This window comes from Gekko japonicus, unplaced genomic scaffold (genome assembly GCF_001447785.1).
Source record: "Gekko japonicus isolate JY-2015 unplaced genomic scaffold, Gekko_japonicus_V1.1 scaffold568, whole genome shotgun sequence".
Classification (NCBI taxonomy): Eukaryota; Metazoa; Chordata; class Lepidosauria; order Squamata; family Gekkonidae; genus Gekko; species Gekko japonicus.
This window is the reverse complement of record NW_015169190.1, coordinates 160,756-170,324: the sequence shown is the minus strand read 5'-3', so window position 1 is coordinate 170,324 and position 9,569 is coordinate 160,756. Positions and strand designations below refer to the sequence as shown.

Sequence of the window (9,569 nt, the reverse complement as noted above, 5' to 3'; positions counted from 1 at the left end):
AGCCTTCCTAAAATAATGGAATAGTCGGAGGCCACCAAAGCTGTGGTAATTGAAGGCGGGCTGGGGGAAGACAGCGGTATCCGCAACCTTGCCATTAAACCGTTTTGCAGGATCTCAACGCTCAGCCCGCACGCAAAGAGAGCTACTGGGCCTGAAAATGAAACAGCGGCACTCTCAGTGATGCGGCTGACAATCTTTCATCTCGGCGGATCCTATCAATTAGGAGCAGCGCTACAAGCCACAAACCTACTTGTTGGTACAGACAATCGTAACAGCAGCCAGACTGCAGAGCCAGGATTCTTATATATGGATGAATGGTGAGGAGGCGCACACAGAGAGTTCATATAGAGTGTGTGTTTTCCTCTGCTCTGTATCTCCATGTAGTGTCATGGACAAATGTAATGTGCAAATTGGGAGACTCATCAGTTCACTAATGACATTCCCCTCCCCCATTTTTTTCCACTATATTACAGGATTTGCTTGTGGCCATATCATAAATTACAACTATCCCCCCACCATATGTGTAGCTGGAGATGGCCAGTCTACATGGCTTATATGGAAGAAAACAAATGTTGTATGGATTCGTTTGTAAGGGCTCGGATCATGAGCTAGAGACTATTGTAGCAGGATCCATCCATCTCTCTCTCTCTCTCTCTCTCTCTCTCTCTCCATGGTAATTTTCAGAGGGGAGAATTGCTGGCCAGCTCTCTACTTACTTTATCGCCAACAAAGCAAATGGTCAGAAGGTGGTATTGAAGCCCAAAGCGGAGTAAGAACATAGGTACATAGGTACATAAGAACATAGGTAAAGGTTTCCCTTGCTCGAAAGCCTGTCATATCTGACTCTCCAGCTCTCTACTTACTTTATCGCCAACAAAGCAAATGGTCAGAAGGTGGTATTGAAGCCCAAAGTGGAGTCTACAAAGCTTACGTAAGAACATAGGTAAAGGTTTCCCTTGCTCAAAAGCCTGTCGTATCTGACTCTACAGTTGCGGTGCTCATCTCCGTTTCCAAGCCGAAGAGCCCGCGCTGTCCGAAGACGTTTCTATGGTCATGTGGCCAGCATGACTAGATGCCGAGGTACACAGAACGCTGTTACCTTCCCACCGAAACGGTACCTATTTATCTACTTGCCATTTCTTGCTTTCTAACTGCTAGGTTGGCAGGAGCTGGAACCAGAGAAGGGAGCTCACTCCATCATGCGGCACTCGGGTCTCGAACTGCTGAACTACTGACCTTCCAGCCTGAAGTTCAGCGTCTTAACCACTGAGCCACTGCAGCTCCATACATAAGAAGATAAGAGAAGCCAATAGTGCATCTCGTCCAATACTCTGTGTCACAAAGTAGCCAAAACCCAGGCGCCATCAGGAGGTCCATTAGTGGGGCCATAATTCCAGAAGCCCTCCCACTGTTGCCCCCCGAGCACCAAGAATACAAAACATCACTGCCCCAGACATCGTGTTCCATCTATACCTTGTGGCTAGTAGGCACTGATGGACCTCTGCTCCATATGCTTATCTAATTCCCCCTTGAAGCCGTCCATGCTTGTAGCCACCATCACCTCCTGTGGCAGTGAATTCTATGTGTTAATCACTCTTTGGGTGCAGAAGTACTTCTTTTTATATGTTCTAAGCTTACTGCTCATTGATTTCATTCAGTGCCCACGAGTTCTTGTATTGTGAGAAAGGGAGAAAAGTACTTCTTTCTCTTCCTTCTCTATCCCACGCATAATTTTGTCAGCCTCTATCTTGTTACCCCTTAATTGTCGGTTCTCCAAGCTACAGAGCCCTAACCTCTTTAAGCTTCTCTTAGTCTTGGTTTTCCAGGGCCAAAGCACACGTGTTACAGCATAGCATTGCCACAGATCCTACAAAAAGATCTCCCTGTATACCCAGTACCTTGGACAGCACCTCTATGTGTATGGCTTATAGGTGTGAAGGCTCTGTGCTGATGTTAGGCTGAACACACCTGCAGTAGGTATACTGTGAGTTTCTCAGCAAACCTGTTGGGTACTTGTAACTACCTTGTTTGACAGTCATGATCAGACTGTGAGCAGATTAGGGGTATGTTCGGATTGCATCAAATAACTCCAACAGCTACCAAACAAATTTGCAGGTGCCGGTTGGTCAGAAGCTGACTTACAGCTGATGGGGGATCGGTGAAATAACTACCCAATGCAGGTGAGAAGAAAGAGTGAAGAAGAAGAAGAAGAAGAAGAAGAAGAAGAAGAAGAAGAAGAAGAAGAAGAGGAGGAGGAGGAGGAGGAGGAGGAGGAGATTTATACCCCACCCTTCACTTGGAGTCTCAGAGCGGCTTACAAACTCCTTTCCCGTCCCCTCCCCACAACAGACACCCTGTGAGGTGGGTGGGGCTGAGAGAGCTCTGACACAAACTGCTCTTTTAGGAACAGCTGTGCCAGAGCTTGTGACTGACCCAAGGTGCAAGTGGAGGAGTGGGGAATCAAACCCGGTTCTCCCAGATTAGACTCAGCGCACTTAACCACTACACCAAACTGGCTCTTAATAATGCTTCTGAGCCACCCACTGCAAAATGGAGAGGAGAAAGAGCTAATTTATGTCCCCCCCCCCACATAGAAACACAGAGCTGGAAAATGACCTCAAGGGTCATCTAATCTAAACTCTTGCACAACACAGGAAATTCAGAATTACCTTCCCCGCTCCCTCAGTGACCCCTGAGCAATAAACCTCCAGGATCCCTGGCCAATCTCACCTGGAGGAAAATACTTTCCTGACCCCGAACAGACAGACTAACCCGGCTACCCATCTTGATCTGTCTCATAGGATCACTGTAAGTCGGAAGAGACTTGAAGGTGGTGGTGGTAGTAGTCGTAGTTTATTACGGTCTTCAGACCAGCACACACTTTAGTCAAGCATAAAATACAATAATAATCCCCCCCCCGCGAATTTTAGAGCTTTAAAGGTACAATTCCTGTAATTTGAAAATTAATGCACAGAGTTTAACAACATGACATATAACCTTAGAATTATTATAAGATAGAAACCAATGGAAGCCTTGCTTTATTTGTGTCTACATGGCCGGGGATCATATCAAGTAACACAGTAATAATTCCAAGATGTACCTCCTTATAGAGTGGACAACTGAAGAACATGTACTCTACAGACTCAACCTCCCCTAGGGAACAAGAGCATAACCTTTCTGGACTTAGTCTTTTTATTGCCTTGGTGGTACATCACACACACAATGGTATCTCTCTAAACAATGTGCCTAAGCATATCTTTAATAATTTGTCCAAGGAAAAGAACCGGCCAATCTACTGCACAGCATAATAGCATTTGGAGGACAACATAGACAAAGTTCCGCCTGAGGCTCAGCATCTCTCCAAGATGGCACCAGATGAAGAGGAAATTGCTTCTTATGGCTTGAACATTAGCTTACTTAAGCAGAAGTTCTCTGAAATAACTCCTGTGTTTCCCAGAAATGAAACTACTATACAATTAAGGGTAAACTCCGGTTATTGGTCAAGTGACCCCTCCCCCAATAATTTCGGCTTGCCATAAGCGCTGGGAAGCTTGAGAAGAATGTAAGCCATATGTGGTCAGTACAGCCACAGCACCATGTATCTTTATCCTGCATACAGCAAATTCAACATGACCAGAGAATATTTCGGGATTAATCTGCAGGGGACTTGCAGTGAGAATTTCAGAACAGTCAGTTTTTCTACAACACAGTGAAGACACAAACAACATTAAATTAACATACCAACACTGTGTGTACATTTATAAGACAAACAGAAAGGTTTCCACAATGTCTAAACACACTTATAGCTTTCATCTTCCAAGCTGCTTACAAGCAAATCAGGACCCAGCTACACTGGGGTAACAGTTCAAGGTTTTTACAAATGTGCTTGAATGCTATAGAAGCCTACAAAAGCTAAAAACCCAGCTGGCATTATGAAGAAGCAGCCTCCCAAAGTTGACTAGAACCTTCTGTATTTTTTGATGCCACACAGTTTAATGTAATTCCAAAAAACTGTGGTTGTCCATCATATATTTCTAATTCTGAAATTGGCTCAAAGGTGCAGATCAGCAAATCTGCACAATGGGGCCACATAGGGATAGAGAAGGTGTTTCTGTAACTTTAAAAAGTCCGGGTACTAACCCCTACAATGTAGACATTATATCACACAGCCACAAACTGCAGAATTCAATTCTGTAAAGTGTACCTATGGTCACTAGTTTAGCTGGTGTTAGACAAACCTATGGAAGATAATGGTTAGAGGCAGTAACCATCTGAATACAAGTGCTGTGGGCCAACAACATATGCAAGCATATGACAGGAAGTCAGGTGACATCCCATGACATAATGAGGGGAGGCGGAGTTACAACCTCAAGGGCATCAGGGTTAGGGCTGTGGACAGCAGACCGAGTGATGCAGGGTCAGGAAATACAAGACGAGTCACTGGAGATGTGCCACAGTGAGGAAACGAGCCAAGGGTCAGAACCATGAAGAATCCCCTCCACCCTGACTGACCTTGCCTGCTGTACCTCTCCCATGCATGAAAAGGGAAACGAGACACTTGGCACCCTTATTCTCTATAGTAGTAGGCATTTCCTAAAGGCAGCAGTATAGCCCCCCACAGCTCTAAATATGTTTGAATTGCAGCAGGTGAGGCTCCATGAACCATCTGAGGATCTCAATCTATATGTGGAAGACCACTACCTGAAGGCATGCGGATATATGTAGGGTGCAGTATGATTACATTAAGTCACTTTGATCCACTCATGAATTCCTAAGTTGGGGGAGCCATGGGGGCAGAAAGGAAATTTTGCTTCTTAGGGAAGCCTCTTTTGCACTATGAGAACGTGATGTATTGCACGTACATGTATAAGAATGTTGTTCAGGAAACAAACTCACAATAATGAAGCCATGATGATGGAGCAGTGTCAATTAGAACCCAAACCTTTCCTCCATTACCAGCTAGCACCCTCATTATAGAGAGCAAGGAAGTGCCTACGGCAAGAGATTCTCAGAAATCTATGCTCATCAGGCACAAAATGGGCTTTTGAAAGCTAGATGTCTACCCATGATGACATGAACAAGCCCCCGTTGGCTATACTGCATTCCAAAAAACCCTCTCAGTTACGGGACTGAGAACAAAGGCTCAGGATCCTATTTTTCTTTTTTATGCACCGATGTGCAAGTCAATGAGCTGTAACTGGATTAAACATTTTGAGTTCCATCAAACTGCACATGGATATCGGCAGAGCAGAACAGGCATACTTTACATTCTCTCTCTCTCTCTCTCCGGTAAACTGGCGGAGGGGAGGAAGGCGCTTGTATATTCATACCAGAGAGAGAGAGATTCACTTTCAGCATATGTATCAGACAGCTGTCACTCCATGCGCTATCTGAACAAAACCAGACAACTGATTTCGATACACGAACAAGCAGCAAATGGGTGGGGTGGAAAGAGGCGCTCGGGAAATGTTTGTTGGGTGAAATGCTTACAGGGGCTGTTGTCAAAGAGGATCGGGCTGATCCCTGTATGGCATGAAACTCCACATTTATCATTAGCAGAATACTGTAGCTCTGCGCCATGTTCTGCCCCTCCTTCTCTGTTACAGGGAGACAATACGTTTTCAGTTGAGGAGAGCGGCGGTCATCGGAACATGTCAGGCAGGTCCAAGGATGACAGCTCTGCCCCTTGGCTTGATATCGACAGCCTGTGCCTGCCGATTATATCTGGGAGAGATCAGTGAGCTGAACATCTAGATAATCTATTGAATGCGCTCAGATGGTACCGCCATCGCTACGAGATTAAATCAACATTGCTAGAACTTTATGATATTGGATTGTTTTATAATGAACTGCTTTTAGATGTTTTTATGGCAATTGCTATTTATGTATTTACTTTCATATAAGCCACCCTTAGCCTGCTGTGGCAGAGAGGGTGGAGTATAAATTGGATAAATAAATAAATAAATAAATAAAAACAATAAATACCCGAGATCATGGCCTAATGGCAATGGACTCCAATGGCGGCATTGGGAGCGATTGGAATGAAATCTTTTGACAATTTTGATGATATGGATGTAAAAGAATCCCTCCTCGGGGGAATTTATGCTCATGGTTTTGAGAAGACTTTAGCTATTCAGCAGCGGGCTATTATTCCATGAGAAGAAGAAGTGGAGGAGGAGGAGATTAGATTTATACCCCGCCCTTCACTCAGTGTCTCAGAGCGGCTTACAATCTCCTTTGCCTTCCCCTCCCCACAACAGACACCCTGTGAGGTAGGTGGGCCTGAGAGAGCTCTGAGAGAACTGCCCTTTTGAGAACAGCTCTGAGAGAACTTGTGACTGACTCATGGTCACACCAGCAGCTGCATGTGGAGGAGTGGGGAATCAAACCCAGTTCTCCCAGATTAGAGTCTGCACTCTTAACCACTACACCAAACTGTCTCTCTCTCAAAGGGTATGACATGATTGCTCAAGCTCAGTCAGGTACTGGCAAGACAATCACATTTGCTATTTCCACCCTTCAACAGTTGGAGATTGATCTCAAGGGGACCCGAGCACTGGTATTGGTCCCTACCAGACAACTGGCTCAACATATCCAACAAGTTATTCTACTGGTGATTATATGGGTGCAACTTGCCATGCCTGTGTTGGTTGCACAAACATTTGCAATGAGATGCAAAAGCTGCAGGCGGACTGTGGGAACACCCAAATGGTGGGAACACCCAAATGGGTGATTATATGGGTGCAACTTGCCATGCCTCTGTTGGTTGCACAAACATTTGCAATGGGATGCAAAAGCTGCAGGCGGAGGCTCCCCATATTGTGGTGGGAACACCCAAATGGATAAGAACATAAGAGAAGCCAATGTTGGATCAGGCCAGTGGCCCATCCAGTCCAACACTCTGTCACACAGTGGCCAAAAATACCAGGTGCCATCAGGAGGTCCACCAGTGGGGCCAGGACACTAGAAGCCCTCCCACTGTTGCTCCCCTCCAAGTACCAAGAATACAGAGCATCACTGGCGCCAGACTGAGAGTTCCCATCTATACCTTGTGGCTAATAGCCACTGATGGACCTCTGCTCTGGATTGAAATGCTTGTTTTGGATGAAGCGGATGAAACGTTGAGCCGGGGTTTTAAGGATCAAATCTATGAAATTTTTCAGAAGCTGAGCACGAACATTCAGGTTGTGTTACTGTCTGACACACTGCCAATAGATGTGTTGGAAGTTCATATAGGGAAACTGAGTCTGTTATCCTGATGTGTGTGTTTCCTCCGCCCCGTCAGCTGCAGGTAATGAAGCAGATGCGGTGGGGTGACATCAGGACCTGAGGCCAGTTGTGGTTTGAGTTAAGAAGGGACAGTGGAACTTCACAGGTGGCTGCCATTTTCAGCGGGAGCCCCGTGTATCTTGAACTATGTGTTGGTATGTTAAGTACTATCAAGTCACTTCAGATTTACGGTGACCCTATGAATTAATGACCTCCAAAACATCCTATCGTTAACAGCCTTGCTTAGGCCTTGCAAACAAAGGTCCATGGCTTCCTTGACTGAGTCAATCCTGCAGAGTGCAGGGGGTTGGACTAGATGACCTGCAAGGTCCCTTCCAACTCTAACATTCTATGATTCTATGATCTTACATTGGGTGTTCCTCTCTTCCTGCTGCCTTCAACTTTTCCTGGCATTCTTGTCTCTTCCAGTGACTCTTTGTCTTCTCATAATGTGACCAAAGTACGATAGCCTCAGTTTAGTCCTTTTAGCTTCTAGGGAGAGGTCAGGCTTGATTTGATCTAGAACGCTGTAATCCTGCTTAAAATGCTTTTTAAAATCTCTTGATCCTGGTCATATTTTGGTAAAATGTACACGCATAAAATTTCAAAATGCGATGACATGAATTAAAACCATTGTTGCATCCCCTTTATTCATACCCAACTTCAGCAAAGAGTTAGACACAGTTATGTGGAAGAGGTATCCATACACTTGATTGGGAATTATGGGCATGGTCTAGCTAGAATGGATGTTATCTGAGGAAGGGCAGGATACGAGGTAGAAAGGAGGAGAGGGTTCCTTCACAAGATATCATGAAAAAAGGAAGAAGAAGAAGAGATTGGGTTTATACCCCGCCCTTCACTCAGAGTCTCAGAGCAGCATACAATCTCCTTTCCCTTCCCCTCCCCACAACAGACACCCTGTGAGGTAGGTGGGGCTGAGAGAGCTCTGACAGAAACTGCTCTTCTTCAAGAACAGCTCTGGCAGAACTATGGCTTGCCCAAGGTCATCCAGCCAGGTGCAAGTGGAGGAGTGGGGAATCAAACCCGGTTCTCCCAGATTAGAGTCCGCGCACTTAACCACTACACCAAACTGAAAAGTGTTTGCTCATTTTTGTAAGGGGGGCTAATTTTAAACAGATGCTTGAGGGGTAACAACCTCCCCATGCTCAGGGATTTGGACAAACGTTCTGTATTGAAACATCTATAGCTCAGCAAAACAAGGAGCATTGCTTCACATGCATAACAGGGATGCATTCAGTCCTCTACCCCATTCAATGAGACAGCAAAACAAGTTGATATTACTTTGATTTGCTGCAGGAAAGCATGATGTCATCGTGCTGTGATTGTTCCCTCTAAGCTGAGTTAGTGTAAGCTAGCTCACAGTTTTTTAGCCTCCAGCTCACACATTTTTGTCTTCGATCAGGAAGGATGGCTCCAGAGCAAACTAATTTATGCAGTAGCCAAAATCGCTCGCTCACAACTTTAATGCCAGTAACTCACGAAGTAGAATCTTTGCTCACAAGACTCCACAGCTTAGAGGGAGCTATTGGCTGTGACATAATCTCTGACTAGCTTGTATCACACTGTGAAGAAACAGACAAGGCGTTCAGAACAAAGAATGACACTGAAATAGATACTGGTGTGCTCGTAAATGGCTCTGCGTCTACGTGGAGTGCCACAGGGCTCAGTCATAGGCCCGGTGTTGTTCAATGTTTTTATAAATGACCTGGAGGAAGACATAGAGGGGATGCTTATCAAATTTGCAGATGACACGAAGCTAGGTGGGACTGCTAATTCTGAATTAAATGGCTCTGCGTCTACGTGGAGTGCCACAGGGCTCAGTCATAGGCCCGGTGTTGTTCAATGTTTTTATAAATGACCTGGAGGAAGACATAGAGGGGATGCTTATCAAATTTGCAGATGACACGAAGCTAGGTGGGACTGCTAATTCTGAAGAAGACAGAGTCAGGATTCAAAGTGATCTAGATAGGCTAGAACAGTGGGCTGAGACAAATAAAATGAATTTCAATCGAGATAAGTGCAAAGTCCTACACTTAGGTACAAAACAATCAAAGGCACAGATATAGAATGGGAGGGTCTTGGCTTGACAGAAGCACATGTAAAAAGGTGTTCTGATTGATCACAAGCTAAACATGAGCCTGCAGTGAGATGTGGCTGTGAAGAAAGCTAATGCAATTTTAGGATGCATTAACAGAAGCATTGTGTCCAGATCACGGGAGGTGGTAGTTCCGCTCTATTCTGCTATGGTCAGGTCTCACCTGGAGTCCCGTGTCCAGTTT

General features: G+C 45.2%; 1 protein-coding gene and 1 pseudogene across 1 annotated transcript in view; one reads left to right on the top strand and one right to left on the bottom strand.

The window, feature by feature from the left end:
* FAT3 (FAT atypical cadherin 3) overlaps positions 1 to 9,569 on the bottom strand; it is a gene marked incomplete at its 5' end in the record, with an annotated part of 357,302 nt that overhangs the window by 192,324 nt on the left and 155,409 nt on the right. The gene's annotated exons all lie outside the window — the stretch shown is intronic.
* Positions 3,597 to 7,259, top strand: LOC107114656 (annotated as a pseudogene).